Below are 16,720 nucleotides of genomic sequence, written 5' to 3'. Positions count from 1 at the left end.
GTAATATCAAGAATGTTTTGAAGCAGTTTTTGTAAAAGTTATGAGAAACAAAGAAGTACATTATGCAATATGCCATTTGTTAGTAGATATAGTACATAAAAACCAAAAAAACAAAATAAAGTTTCTTTTAAGAGCCAACATTGTAAGAAAAAAAGTAAAGTGAGGTTTAATTCTCCATTATGTCCGTGTGACAGTTTTACTGTCCACAGACTATATGATTAAAGAAAGCGGGGTGAGTCATTTTTTAATGATAGTGTAATATGAATGGGAAGTGTGAAAGCTGTAAAAGAAACTCCTACGCATGTTACACTTTATGTATATATTTTGTATGGCAGAGAAAACGGGTTGGGACAGAAATGTAGTATTGTTACCTCTTGTTTTCTTTGCTATAAAAAGTATCTACAGTTCCCATTGTAATTCCTATTACAATGTAATGCTGATAAAAATGTTAGATATTCCTATGGTGTCTTACTACTTTAAGTATAAATATAAATATCAGCGCTCAGATGCCTCTGGGTTGGGAGCGCTATATAATTTGCAAAAATAAATAAAATAAATAAATAAAGTAGATGCAGTCTAGTAAGGTAATGGCAATCCTTCTCATGTGCCTTCATTGCCACCTCAAAGGCTAGAAGGCACTATGTCTACAGATGATTTTGTCACAATACATACAAATTACTGTTGGCCCGCAAAAGAGAAGGGACAACAGCCTCATGTATGGCCTATGGGATGGCAGGAGGAATTATCTGCCCCAATGTGGTGTCCCGAGTGGTGACTGGAGTGGTTGAGGAGGGTGTAGTAGAGAACGCAATCCTACTCCCTGTGTAGGGAGTGGCCTTTCTCAGGGCAGCAGGGTGGAAGGTGTGCCTGCGCATGGAGGTACTGCCAAAGGAGTACTGCCCCTTTTGGCCATGACTGAGTACAATTTTATAATCAATGCAGTGTACGCAGGCAGCCTGAGCCTTTGGCAACCCTCCCACAATGGTAAAAAACCTCCACACCTTTTATTCCTTCTGCGCACCTGACATAGTAGGTACCTCCTCTACAACATCTTCTTATCCCTCTTCCTTCTGCATATCATCAGCCTCAGAACCTTCTTCCTCTGTCCAGGTACTTCAGGTGGTGGCGGTCCCTGGGGATGAGGGATTCCCATAACAGATGCCATTGCAGCTCCAAAAACCGAGTTGTCAGCTCCCGAAAAAGAGAAAATGTTCTCTCCTGGTCTGCAGGAGTTACAATGATTAAAAGACATGAATGGGTGCACTTGGAGGAACTGGCTGCAGACTATTCTCCTGTCCACGGACATCGACACCCAAATAAGGACTTGAAAAGTTGCAAAAAGTTTAGATATCAAGTAAGAATGGTTGTAGGAGCTGTTTTAGCTTGAAAATCCCTAGAGTGGCTGTCAATTTAATTTAAAGATGTCTGCAAAACACAGGCACTGATTGCATACATGTCATCACACTGAATGGATGTGGTCAAGTGATGATGTCCGGGGACATCAGCGATTCTGTGAAAAGACTGATACAGAGAAAGTGCGTACAACGTTGTAAACAGTTTATAGAAGGACTGAGAATTGTACCAGGACGGCAAACTTTCAATTTCAAAGTCCCTAGAGGAGGAGAAAATTCAACTTAAATATGTCTATGAAACACGGACACTGATTGCGGACACGTTATCACGCCGCACAGGTGCAGTCGCATGATGACGTCTGGGGACGTCCACACCCAATTCACAACATTTGCTAACAACCAACTGACCTATGACGTAGCGTGTAAGTGGTGTGGCATCTGCTCCAGACAATGACTTCTGTGAACAAATTAAAAAGTGCATAGTTCGCTCCACAGACTAGGCGGTACGTTCGCAAACCCCAAAACATCTGTCATGTGTCATTGGTATGTAAATATGCATAATCATAGTCCGCGGTTGTCAAAATGACATTTAAAAAAAATATATATACATTTCACATATCGAAAATACGGTATGTGGAAGTGAAGCCCTAGTCAGGAATGCGCACAACTGGATTTTCATGAAAGGAAGTAAAGTAAAATTGTGGTTGAGCTGCTGTCGTGTAGGTAGTGAGATGATCTGCCACTATCACCTTGAAGTATATCAAATTATTGTGAATTACTATCTACACAGGCTGCGCTTGGTAACCAACGTAAAGCCACTGATGTGCAAAATTTAAACAAGAATGATGGGGAATTAATCACAGAGATATTCTACTGGTTTATTAGTAACAAAGAGCAAAGTTGTTCATTCACAGGTAAAGTGTAACACATCAATTGTGTTGAATGAGTCTGAACTTGGATGAATTACACAGAGCAATTTATATGCAATCAATAAAACACCCACAATTTATATGCAATTGCGCAGCATATTTGTTGAGTACTTCAAAAACCAAAACTTGAATGAATCACATTGTTTGAGATAGGCTTATTCGCCAAAACACACACAATTTATATGCAATTGCGCAGCGTATTTCACATTAAAGAAAAGCCAAGAATTTGCCAAAACATGCCAACACGTGTTTCAACCAAAGAGGTCGTCCTCAGGGCATACAAATGTAGTTTACCATTTGCATTAATCTATAATTATTGAACCTTGGCTTGAAATCGAAACAACCAACGTCAGAGGTAGTGGGTCAAAAAACAAGAAAAAACAGGAGAGAAAGGAGAAATAGAAAGAAATAAAAACATACCGTTAGAGATAATATATGCAATTGATTGTTCTATTTCCTAAAATAGGGATAAATGAATCTATCCATACCTTAAATATGATTGAGGTTTCCTAATACTTGATTCAACTTTCAGTAGTTGAGAGATTTAGTGATTTCTACATGCTTGACTGGACAGGGTCTGTAAGTTATAAAGACTTGGTATAATATGACACATATTTTAGTTCAAAAGTCTGCATTGCTAGTAAGTTTAACATCTAATTTGTGAAAAGTATGGAAACTATAATTACCAGTCTTGCAATCAAGAGGTAGTTGTCGTTCGACTGATATGCCGCTGTTGCAGTATAATTGAAATGTAACGCACGTTTTTAGCGTGCCTTGCCTTTAAATTCGGCCGTAATCTGTAACATGGATATGACAACGTATTTAAACACTTGTTATAAGGAACGTGCTGCATAAGCTTTTCGTTTGGTATCGTTAGGGCGTAGAACTGGCTTACCGGCATACGCTCCAAAAGTTGATGTGCTCAATGGCCGGTTGTTTCTCAATACTGAAGGCATCGGCACAATCCGGGGGTTACTATAGTAACCTTCCCGGGTTAGGTCAGGTGATGTAGTCATCTGACCCTGTTGCTTGGATACTCCTTACAAGCCGGAAATGCATAAAACAGACATTTGAGGAAAGCTTCCTATGCGGAAGCTCATTCATTTACGGCAATATTTTGATTGCAAGACTGGTAATTATAGTTTCCATACTTTTCACAAATTAGATGTTAAACTTACTAGCAATGCAGACTTTTGAACTAAAATATGTGTCATATTATACCAAGTCTTTATAACTTACAGACCCTGTCCAGTCAAGCATGTAGAAATCACTAAATCTCTCAACTACTGAAAGTTGAATCAAGTATTAGGAAACCTCAATCATATTTAAGGTATGGATAGATTCATTTATCCCTATTTTAGGAAATAGAACAATCAATTGCATATATTATCTCTAACGGTATGTTTTTATTTCTTTCTATTTCTCCTTTCTCTCCTGTTTTTTCTTGTTTTTTGACCCACTACCTCTGACGTTGGTTGTTTCGATTTCAAGCCAAGGTTCAATAATTATAGATTAATGCAAATGGTAAACTACATTTGTATGCCCTGAGGACGACCTCTTTGGTTGAAACACGTGTTGGCATGTTTTGGCAAATTCTTGGCTTTTCTTTAATGTGAAATACGCTGCGCAATTGCATATAAATTGTGTGTGTTTTGGCGAATAAGCCTATCTCAAACAATGTGATTCATTCAAGTTTTGGTTTTTGAAGTACTCAACAAATATGCTGCGCAATTGCATATAAATTGTGGGTGTTTTATTGATTGCATATAAATTGCTCTGTGTAATTCATCCAAGTTCAGACTCATTCAACACAATTGATGTGTTACACTTTACCTGTGAATGAACAACTTTGCTCTTTGTTACTAATAAACCAGTAGAATATCTCTGTGATTAATTCCCCATCATTCTTGTTTAAATTTTGCACATCAGTGGCTTTACGTTGGTTACCAAGCGCAGCCTGTGTAGATAGTAATTCACAATAATTTGATATACATTTCACATATGTTGCTGCATTATATTAGCTTATTTACAAAAAAAACATCTGTGGGACAGGGATGGGGAATCAGAGTTTGAAAAAAAAAAGGGGAATTTATAGGTTGTACGTTGTCATTATTGTATGAATTGTGGATATAATTTTCATCAAAACACTTATTATAATAATGTTCTGGCAAGGATTAGGGTGATTGTTCAGGAAAAGAGTCACAGGTACATGTGGGGCAATGGAAATCAATATTATGAAATACGTGATTGTTTACATAATTAGATAGTTCAGCAACTTGATTTCTTTAATTAAGACATTATTTAATTTTGGTTTCAACACTGTCCATTTGTCCCTCATTTGTATTTACAATTGCTTCCTCATGATTATTGTCCTAGAGTTTTCCTTCTTGGACTTTGTGGAGAATAAGATATATGAAAAAGATGTAATTTAATAACTGATTGTAAACTTGCATTTTTCTGTGCATTTTAATACATATGTATGTATTTACCATTAATACTTTGCTCATCGCTTATCTCAATCTTTGGGGAAGCACTCCTTCAGCCATTCAAGTGGGCTTGCCATTTCTATAAAATATATAATTACTATTTTCAAATATTCAAAATGTATGTACTTCCTATGGAAAACATTTAGAATAAAATGTAAGGTACTGTTACTTACTAAGTTCAGAGAGTCTGTTTTCTCGTGCTGCGTTCTTGTGTTTCAGTTCGTATGATGTGTTCAAGTGCATTGTCTACATAAGGTGTAGAGTTATGTTTAGCATTTGGTGTAATACATAATATTGTGTAATGTGTATAAAAAATATCTTTTTTAGATTTGGAGACCTACAAGTGTGTATAAATGTACATTTGTGTTGTATTAATTGTTGGTAATGCTGGTGTATGTATATTGTTTCTGTTAAAAGCAAAGATGAAAATTGTGTTGTCCGCTGTGCTTTGGGCAGGGTTGATGACACCTGCTTCCTGGTACGTCCGCGGACACACAATAAAGTCTGCAGACTTTGGAACTGCTGTATAGTGGGATGAATAATTTAAATGAAAACACTTTGTGAATGTGACCTTATTGTTAAGTTGCACTAATAATAACCTATGGAAATCAGTGAAATTATTTTGTTAAAGGGACATTATGGTTACAAAGTAAAATTGAAAAACCCATGCAATACGCCAGTTGTGGTTTGCTATGCAACCATAACGAGCGTCACCACCATGCACTTCTAGCACTAACACCCAGGACATCAACAACAACATCACAAATAGCATCATCAATCACAGCACTCATGACATCACATATCAAATACATTTTTATGGAAAGTCCCTGTCAATTTTCGCTATGAGGGCAAAAGTACCTGAGCATATGTTATTCTTGCAGCCGTTCTTTTTTTTTAACCATTTCCGTGCTGCTTAAATGCAGCTAGTTGGGGTCATGCGATGTATCACAACAGTCACCAAGAGGCCAGACATAAAACAAGGGGTTTGTAGCACGCTGCTTAACGAAAGTGTGTGACCTTACTGCACAATGCCTAGAAACATTGTGAGTTCTCAAAGCCTGCAATCTTTTATACATCATTTAAAAAAATACATTTTTACAGCTACGGTGGGTCGGCCATCCATGCAGTAACCCGGACTGAACCGTGACAGACCCTGCTCAGCTTGAAAGCGAGGAAGGGGCAAGCCCCTGCAGGCTATGTTGCTTAATAAATGAGTCCAAGTTACAAGACCCCTTAGAGCAACATGATCTGCAGGGACCAGAACCTTCTTCACTTTTAACTTAATCAAGGTGGGTCCTGGTTACTGCATGGATGGAAGACAGTTCACAGTCGTGGATTCCATGTGCTTCCTTAGTTTTAAATACCTCATAACACATTAAGAAAACACACGGCATCAGCAATTTCTTTTAAACCATGCTACTGTCAGTCCTTCAACGTATTGCACTGAGAGACCATATTTTGCCTTTTGCTGAATTGGATTTTGGTATTTGTAGAATCCCAGTCAAGAATGGGGGTATAATGCCACAATCGTCAACTTGTTGCATAACATACTTATATAGGGAATTGTCACTATTTGAGTGACACTATGGTATGCAAAATGTTCAAGTAAACTTTATAAAGCATACTATTGTTGAAAGGCAGAAATGAGGGTGAGGAGGGGAAATGATGAGAGGGCAGATCAGTCATGAGTATTTACCCATGTTGTGGCAAGACAGTTTCCAATCCTGGACACTGGTGTAGTTATTTCCCCCTGATTGTGGCTGCTTTTCAAGGCAAAAGTAAAGGACACATGTGGGTGGACAGTATAACGTTTTTTTCAGAGGGTGGAAGCAACCCCTTGAGTTTTGTGAGGTTGACAAGCTTGCTCAAGTATTTGGCTACCAGGATTTCACTCAGGTTATCATGTTTTCAGTGCAGACACTGACCCACAAGACCACAGCACTTGTTTTGTATTGGGATTTTGTTTTCCAGGGAATATTTCACAACAGATTGCTGGGTGAGCACCTTTTATACCTTGCCAGCATATTTATTGGAACATTTCTTCTCTCAGGTTATTTTTCTGGTGTACATTACTTTTTTTGAAAGTCCAATGCTATTTTGTCTTGTGCACTTTCTTTTAAGGGAAAGGTCAATTGAATTACATTTGTATATTTCACTTTAAATTACATGGGCCTCATCACTATTTGGTTGGTAGCCCTTAAACCCAGCGGTAACAGAATTAGCACCTCCGATACCGCTCCACCAGATTACGAGATGGCTCAAATACTGCTGGTCCTAAAAATGTAACAGTGCTATTAAAGCCGGCACTTTTAAGAGCCGGCGCAATCACAGCCGGCACTAACAGCACCGACAACACAAAGTGTAATTCCAGTCATATCACAAGTGCATGTACAATGGTATTAGTGCCAAAAACACAGCGCTAATACAGCTGAGAATTACCTCCAGCCTCCTGCTGGAGGTAAATGAACTCAGGTGCCAGGAATCAAGCCACAGGTGCAGACAATGTACACCAGAGGGCTATGTAAGACACACCCAGTAAGGAAACACTGTTTCCAACACCATGCTGCCAGTATTTGCTGGGCTCTGCTCATGCTGTGCCTACCTTCAGATGCAGGCCAACCAGGTGAGTCCACAGGGATTACGGGGTGGAAGGAGGAGGAGGAGAGCGGCCCCAGCAAGGCGAGCACCCATGACCAGTGTCAGGCCATCACACTGGGCTCTCAACAACACCCAGTTGGTTACTGAGTACTGCCTCAACAGGGAGACCATCAGTGAGCTGCTGGCCACAAGCCAGTATGACATAGGAAGCAGGATCAATAGCCCCCTCTGGTGAAGCTTGCTGAATTCCTGCAGTTCCTGGAGACAGGTGCCCTTCAGCACTCTGTGGCCATGATGCATGACATGGCATAGCCCAGATTCTGTGCAGTCCTGGCCCAGGTGCTGGACGCCCTCCTGCACCATGTCAACCAACATATTGCACTGCCCACCACCCAGGCCCAGGTCAATGACATGAAGGCAAGGTTCCATTCCATGCCACTTCCCCCTTCACTCTCCCTTTCATTTGCACATTCTCAATGTCACTGGGACTAGTAAGATCGTTATATTTGTTCTCCCTTGTTCCCCTCCCTTGCCTTGTCACACTCTGAAACACTTGTGTATAAGCGTGATACAAATACAAGATCAATATCAATGCCTAATTTCATAGCAGCCATTGACTGTACCCATTGTGTGTTGGTGGTTCCCCAGACTCATGAGGCCTTCTACAGGAACCATAAGCACTAACACTCTCTCAACGTGCAGGTGACTTGCGGCCCTCGCATCATAATCAGCTACTGCTGTGCCCACTACCCAGGTTCCACCCATGATTCCATTGTCCTACACAACAGCACACTGCCAGGATACATGGAGAGACACAGAGGACCACGGACATGGATAGTGGGTTTGTACAATGCCTGCCAAATATGCACAGTGATGCACCAGACCAAAAAAGGGGTGGGGGTGGCAACATAGAAAGAAAGCATGGAATGCCAAGTGGCTGCACTGGCAGCACCCGGGCAGCACCTACACCAATGACAAGGGGCATCCAAGGGAGCATGCACATGTCAGACACACCTGGACACAAACAGTGACGGACACACTCCACATCCATCACCACATGTTACACTGCATGCGCCACAATACATTAGTCTTGTGGCACAGTGCAGGTCCACAGAGGAGCACCCAACAGCATGTCCGCCCATGCCACAGCCATGTGCCCTCATCTGGACATGCCACAGAACACCCACCTTATTGATACAGGTTGCATGTACAATGCTTGCAACCATTGACAAATGCTGCACAGCTATCACACATTCACATTGCATGCTCGGGATGCACACATGCATGCACATGGCTAACAAATCCCTGATACATTTTATAGCAAACCCAAGTAGAGACAAATGACTGATGTCTGTATGTCACCCCATGCAGGCGACTCTGGATATCCGCAGCTGGCGTGGCTAATAACCACCTTCTGAAGGGGTTGAATCACCTTCTGCCGCCTGGCTGCCAGCACCTGCCTCAGGTTCTCCAATACCCTTGGTGCCATCACCCGCATGTCGTTCCACCTTTTCTTGCAGTTTTCGCTACCCCTGGGGAGCGGGAAACTGCACTAACCTTCTGGCTCACCGTCTGCCAGATGGCTGTGCGATGCTGGGCAGAGGCTTTACATTGCTTCACACCATACAGCTTCTTATGGTGTGTCACAACCTCATCCACAAGCACCACAAGCTCTCCCTCTGTAAATTACAGCTTTCTGAGGCGATCTCATGAAGCTTTGCCCCTGACCCTCCCTTGAGACATCCTTGATGTTTTGCTGGTGTGGATGACTGCAGGAATTGGAGATTTTGAATGGATTGTGTTTTCCAAAATGTCCACCAGGGGGCTTCCCATTCCAGTGGTGATGCAATTTCTGCCATTTGCACTGCATCCCTGATGGTAGGGCTATTAGTGCTGGTTTTCCAGCGGTAACCCTTAATTGGACATAATTACTGCCAGGGCTAATAGCGTTAAAGTCAGAGTCGGGGGCATGTGCACGCCATGTTGTGATGCAGCGCAGATTCCGCTGCACGACCCGGTGGTAATGCTATTTGCGCCTGGAGTATCTGCACCGAGTTACCATCAATGTTCACTTAGTGTGCGTATATACATTGGGTGTCAGCTTTTGATTTTTGCTATGGGGCAAATGTACCTGTGTATATCTTATTATTGTAGATGGTCATTTGTTTCCCTTTTCCATGCTGCTTAAATGTGGTTATTGAGGTTGTGCAATGTATCACAACAGTCAGCAAGAGACCGGACATAAAGCAAGTGGCTTGTTGCACGTGATTAACCAAAGTGTGTGATGCTTGGCAAATAACGTAGGGCCTGAGTGTTTTTCTATGGGTGTGTGCCATTATAAAACCCTTCTGTGAATCAGGCTCTTAATCTCTTTGCACATTGCCTAAAAAATGGTGTGTTCTCAAAGCCTGCATTCTCTTATAGATAACAATACACTTGTCAAAACAGGTCAAAATCAGTTTGTGATTGATGAACATGTTTGAGCACCGGGTTGCTAGTGGTCTGGCAGTATTCTAAAATGGGCTAAGGCCATGGCTAGTCTTATGGTAGTGTTTTTTAATTGGACCGTGACCACGGCCAAAGGTCATGGCTAGTCATCTGGTAGTGTTCTAAAATATACAGTGTGGCTGCTGGCCATGTGTGGAAAAGATCTATGGAATAATAAAACCCTTGAAATTCAAGGTAACAACTTAAGCTGCAGGGAGCATCTTAATGCCACAAACCCCCTGAAATTCAGCTAAAGCCATCTTAACTTTGCACCCCGTTGCACAGCATATGACCATTTTGATGATGCATAGATGGCATCAGACATCACTTCCTACATCACTGATGACATCATCTATGACATTACCTATGGCATCACTTATGGCAACACTAATGGCATCAATGATGACATCACTAATAGCATAATATATGACATCAATGATTATTCAACTAATGGCATCAGGCATAAGATCACTAGGTATTTGCCCATATTTAGACCACCCTTACGTTTCTACATATGTGATATTAGCATTTTTAAATAGTTCATAACAGTGTGTACATTGTTTAAAACAGTGCACAGGTACACATGCATCCTATCACTACTTGTGAAGCTTTGCTTTGTAGTACTTTGGTAAAAGATGATATCTGAATTATAAATAGTACACTGCTTAGAATGCTCCTGTTTGTGCCAGATATATCTAAGACGGTTTATAGTGATATAATCGAAAATAAAAAGGTCGAAAGTCAAAATATCGAAAAAAAAGGTCGAAAAAAAAAGTCGCATTTTTTTAATTACTTTTTTTTCGAAATGGGGGGTTCCCCCCCAACCCCCCCTTTTTAATTTTATTTTTGTTTTACCCATTTTTTTTATTCCCGGACCCCAAAATAAATATAGAATTAAAAAAAGAGGAATTCTTTTGACCTTTTTTTCCGATATTTTGACTGCACACCATCTAAGACATGCTCACTATAATATACTCTGTATGTACATTTACAAATAAATTAGTAGATATAAATACACTTGTTGTACACTAATGATTGACTTCTTTTTCAAATAAACATAACATGCACATAGATATATAATTCTTGCTCTGTGTCTTTTGCAAGTGATTAACATGTTACAATTGAATTAAAACACATGATGTACGAAGTAAAAGTAATCTTTAAATATTTTGTATTTATAGTAGCCAATCTTTTAATACATTAACTTTTGTGTATGTCAGGGATGATGTCATTAATGATGTCACCAGTGATGCCAGAATGTTTTATAATATAAACAGGGGATGGCTGAAGGGCATGGCCACTGGCTATGGGTGAAGGCCATGGCCAGTGGCCCCTTGATATGATAAAATATACAGTGGGCATGGCCACAGGCCATGCCTAGCGGACCCGTACTGTGTTAAAATATGCAATGGGCATGTGCAAAGTCTGTGACCACTGACCATGGCCTAAGGCCCTTCATCTGTTAAACTATTCAGTGGGCATGGCCAAAGGCCATGTACACTGGCCATAGCCAGTTAGTTGTGCAATGTAATCAGAGTTTCCATCAGTGAAGTCATTCATGATGTAATTAGTGATGTCACCAGTGATGTCATCAGCAATGTCATAAGGGATGTTATCTGTGATGTCATCATTCTGGTCATGGGTGGCTCAACAAGGGGCATGAATTTAAGGTGGCTTTAGTTGATTTTCAGGGCTTTTGTTGCATTACGCTCTCACCTTAACATCCCTGCAACTTCCTCGAATTTCAAGGGTTTTTCTTTTCCATAGATTATTTCTGCACCAGTGCCCAAGGCCTTTAGCCATGTCCACTGTGTATTTTAGAAGACTACCAGACCACTAGCCATGTCGACAGGGCCTTCAATCATGCCCACGGTCTATTTTAAAACATTACCAGACCACTAACCATGGTCTTCGGCCGTGCTCACTGTCCAGTTTAAAACATTACCAGAGCACTAGTCATGGCCTTTGGCCATGGTCACTCTATATTTTAAAACACTTGCAACCCATCGCTCAAAAATTTTCATTAATCACAGAATGATTTTGACCTTTTTTGACATTGGTATTTTTATGTATAAAAGATGGCAGGCTTGGAGTACGGTCCATTTTAAAATACTAGTCCACTAGTCATGGCCTATTGGAAAATGAAACACAGAAGAAAGACTTTTGCAGGTCAAAAACATGCAAATTTCATCAGACTAGAGGTGGTGGTGGAGTGGCAAAAGGTGTCTAAGTGACATTCGGGAGTTGGAGGTATTCTAGGGACTCATTTCACAACACAAAGCTTTTCTGTAACTTTGGCTATCAGACAGAATAGCCGTGAATAGTCAATATTTTAAAGCAAACTGTGTGAGTGCTGAGTAGGGGAAATGGTGAGGGCAGGTGAAGTGAGGAGGCTATCAGTGGATTGGGGGAGCAGACACACATGAAGGGGGCATCTTGGTGAAGGTGTGGGAGGGCAGGGCAGAACTTCTTGGTTTTGCCATTTTTCCCAATAACCACAGGTATAAGAACTACAAAATAATAACCAAGGGTATAACCAAGGGTATTTGTTGTTCATAGCATGGTTATATAAAAAAAAGTGAACATATATATTACACAGCCTGTGGTAGCGGCCATGTAGTTATGGTTATGTTGCTCAACCCATAGGAGGAACACTTTTTGGGCGGCTTATAATGTTTCCCCTCGTGGACGAATCCTCACGAAACTTTGCAGAAAATGTATATGGCCAGTCAGATAGAATCTGCAAAATTTCGTCAGGTTTCGTGCAGGGGGGAAACATTATAGAGGGGGGCCAAAATGGGTGGTTTTCCCCATAGATGCAATGGAAAACAAATGTTGCTCACGACTACACCCCAAACCGCTGGACGGAATTTCACCAAAACTTGCACCAGGAGTGGCGGCTCGGTCAAGAAAGCATGCTTTTGAAAAAAAGAATTGTGATATCTAGGTTCCATCCGCAGACCCACTTCCCTGTTCGGTTCATGGATGAGCTTCCGATTGGCCCAGAGGGTGGTGCGAGGTCCAGAGACATCATACCTGCCCTCTGATTGGATGGTGAAAAGCGTGAGGGTTGTCAGATTTTTGGAAAAAGCCCAGCTTGTGTCTGTGAACATTGCAGTAAAAACATGATAAAAAACACAACATTGCTCCTTTTAAACTAATGAAACAATGTTTGGAGTGGTGAGGGGTGATGAGGATGGGATATGGCCTTAAAAAGGCCAAAACATGGGTGGCATTTCAACTCTGACGTCCGCGAACAGTCCGCATGCGCTGGTGATAACGACAGACATAAGTTAAAACTTTGTTAAAGGGATGTTACGGTTAAGATGCATCTCGCCCTTCAGACTCCTCTGCTCAAGTAGTTAGCCAGTGGTGAACCACCTTGGCATCTCTTGGCATTTCCCTCCTGGGTTCTTATGATCACTGCCCCTTCTATATATGCACTTCTCTCATTGCACAATGCATTTGTGCATTTGTAGAAGCATTGTGTACGTAAGGGAAATGCAGATGCAAAAGATTTATATAAGATTTTTAAGTGGCAGTTAGTGTGGGGAAGCTTAATATGGTCATAGGGTTATATGTACAGATTTTGGAAGTGATTGGTGGATGGATGTGTGACTGTTTGAAAGCAGGCATTGAGGGAGAGTTACAAATATAAAATTTAAAAGGGTAGAAGGGCTGCCCTGTGTGATGGGGTGCACGTGCCATTCAGGTCTTTTAATGACCAATGGCTGGAAAGGGGACTGTGGAGACAGTGGATAGTTGTAAAGGTCCATCTATTATGGTCCTTATTGTATGCTAGAGAATGTATTTAGGACAGAAAATTGTTTCTGTCATTTTATATTTTCTCAGGTATTCAATTGTCCATTATTCCCATTAGCATACCATAAAATGCTAATGGAAATGTTGGAGAATCTTATTGAGTTTAACTACTTTACTGAGAAATGTGAAGTAGATCGAGTCTATAAAATTAGTTGTTTTTTAGTTCAATTTTTTAACTGTGAAAAGTGGTGGTGATTTCTTTTTTTTTGCAGGAGAGGTAAGAAAGTAAGGTGGGGAGGGAAATGAGAGAAGAGCCACCAACAACAAATATGGAGGTGCAGGTGGACAGGGGAAGATGTGCATGTTTTACACCTACGTAAGGGGGCAGTGTTTCTCTTGCTCCTTGATTACAGCTTCAAAAGCACTTTGAAATTTCTCGCCCATGCAGAGTGGTGTGTTCCAGTATATACATAGTACTGTTGTCTTTGAAATATAAGGATCAACAGCCTCTTTTATCGCTTGCAAGGTAGCTGGTGGGATTTTGTGACCCACAGAATTAGGATGTGTGGTTACAGTATTGGTTGAGGAAGATGAGGTGGAGGAAGACAGCCTACTAATTACTTAGAAAGGAACAACCTTTCTGAGAGCATTGTGGTGGTTGGATTTGGTGTGGTGGCTCATGAAGGTGTTCTCTTAGGAGTACTGCCAAGTACAACGTTGCACTCAGTGCATTTTACTTTGGTACATTTCCAATATTGGTAAACAACTGTCCCACCCATGATTCTCTCTGGGTTTTAGCGGTAGGCACTTCCTCTACTACATCTTCTTTGTCCTCTTCATTGTCTTTTGAAGTACAGCTCTTTTTTTGTTGTGTAGGTCCTCCAGCTGGTGGTGGTGGTAGCTCTTTGGGGGGGAGGAATGGCAATAGCTGATGCCTTTTTCAAGATAAATAGCAGTTTTGCTAAATTTGTACAAGTATGTGCTGTGTGCTAGATTGTTAATGGAGAACGGGTAAGAACAGGTTTAAGAGCTACATTTTGAGCTTGAAAGTTCCTAGAGGAGCAGTAAATTCAGTTCTGAACTGTTCATGAAGCACGGATCCATTCGCGAAGAGCAGATGTGCAGATGTATTAGCAAACATGTCATCATGCTGCGCGCATGCATGATCACCTAACACTGTTGGAATAGTCAGCAATGACGTCAGACGTTCGCGAATGACGATGAACACAAAAACTGTGGTAAAAGGTGTAAAAAGTGTATAGCAGTTTTAGAAATGATGCTAGAAGGTGGGGAATGGCAGAGTTTTAAGGTGAAATGTTGTAAATTGGGCAACAATCTTGCTATATTGGGGTAAGTATGATAATTAGTAAGTTTTAGGAAATTAAGGTTGGTAAAAACCTATGAAATTCACTAAAGAATGTTGTTAAAGGGATGTTATGGTTAAGTTGCACTAATAAAAACCTCTAAAATACATAGAAAAACGTTGTTAAAGGGACCTTATGGTTAAGTTGCACAAATAAAAACCTATAAAATTAAATGAAAAAACTTTGTTAAAGGGACCTTATGGTTACAAGTAATACCAAACAAACTTAAACATATGCCAGTTATGGTAAGGTAATGAACTATAACTGCTAAGACTGACAGCCAGGACATGAAAGATGACTTCACAAATGTCATTAATGACATCACTGATGACATCACATATATGGATTTTTTGTGATGTCATCTTTCATGTCCTGGGTGTTTTTCTTAGCAGTGCACGGGTTGGCGCCAGTTAAAGTTCCTGAGTTTAACATAACTGGCACATTTCTGGGGGTTTTTGGTTTTTCTTATAACCATAACGTGCCTTTAACAATTTTTTTTTATTGAATTTCATGGGTTTTTATTAGTGCAACTTAACCATAACCTCCCTTTAACAACGTTATTTCATTAAATGTCATGGGATTTTGCTGCCAAATTTGCTAGAACATACTAATATCATACTTACCCCAATAAAGCAGCATATTCGAGTCAATTTAGGAATTTTCAACTAAAAACGTTCTCTTAGCAACATTAATAACACTTCTATCGACTTTCTGCAACTTTTTTCACAGTGTTTTTTTGTTTATCGACTTCTGCAAACATCTGATGTCATCACAGACTATCTGGACAGTGTCCCGTGACCACGCGCATGGCATGATGACGTGTTCATGAAAGAGTCTGCCGCTTCGCAAATGGGTCTGTGCTTCGAGGACAGTTTGAAACTGCACTTGTAGCCAATCTAGAAACTTTCAAGCTGAAAGTTTACCCTTGCACAGTTCATAGACCTATTCTTACTAATTTATTTTCAATCTCCAATCTTGGAGAGAGCACAATCTTGGAGCCACTAGCACCAGCACCACCACCAGCTCAAAGGCTTAAACAACGGAAAAACACAATGATGCAGAGGAAAATCCAGAGAACCAGGAAGATCAGATAGAAGAAATGCCTACCTCAGCACCCACAGATAATAATGGGTGTGGCGGATATTTAACATCGTTGGGGATGTACTGAAGGCTCAGGCTACGAAGTTGAAATGCACTGAGTTCTTTCTCAGTCACAGACCACCTGGTCAGTACTCCTACGGAACCACATCTATGCACCTCCAAACCTAATCTAACCACTGGTATGCCCTGAGAAAGTCTATTCCTTTCTCAGGAAGTAGAAGGCTGTCTTCCTCAACCTCATCTTCCTCAACCGATACTGCCACCACACAGGCTACTCATGTGGAGCAGAAGATCCCACCAGCTACTTTGCAAGCCATAATAGAGGCTGTTGATCTTTCAAAGACAACAGCACTCTGCACATACTGCAACACACCACTCTGCAGTGGGGATCAGTTTCAAAATGCTTTCGAGGCTGTAATCAAGAGCATGAGAAAAACTGCCCCTTAGCTTAGATTTAACAATAGGCAAAATAACATTTTCCATATATTCACATGCGCCACAAGTTGAACAGAAAAAGGTTTTTATTTGTAAGTGATTGATTTTTTCAAAATATGGCCCTGTGTGATGACACGTGTTTTTCGGCATCTCTGCGCCTTTTTCATTTTTTTTTCAATAATTGGAAATCCTTTTCAAATGTCGGG

At 40.8% G+C, this 16,720-nt stretch overlaps 1 long non-coding RNA gene across 1 annotated transcript; it reads right to left on the bottom strand.

The window, feature by feature from the left end:
* Nucleotides 1-2,216: 2,216 nt before the first annotated feature.
* LOC138515532 (uncharacterized) lies at nucleotides 2,217-3,315 on the bottom strand. The gene is made up of 2 exons (XR_011282054.1): nucleotides 2,968-3,315; nucleotides 2,217-2,858 (listed from the first exon to the last, which is right to left on the bottom strand). It is a non-coding gene; the product is annotated as an uncharacterized lncRNA (long non-coding RNA).
* Nucleotides 3,316-16,720: the final 13,405 nt, after the last annotated feature.

Source organism: Ambystoma mexicanum, chromosome 6q (genome assembly GCF_040938575.1).
Source record: "Ambystoma mexicanum isolate Mex_15411 chromosome 6q, UKY_AmexF1_1, whole genome shotgun sequence".
NCBI lineage: Eukaryota > Metazoa > Chordata > Amphibia > Caudata > Ambystomatidae > Ambystoma > Ambystoma mexicanum.
This window is presented reverse-complemented; position numbering and strand designations above follow the sequence as displayed.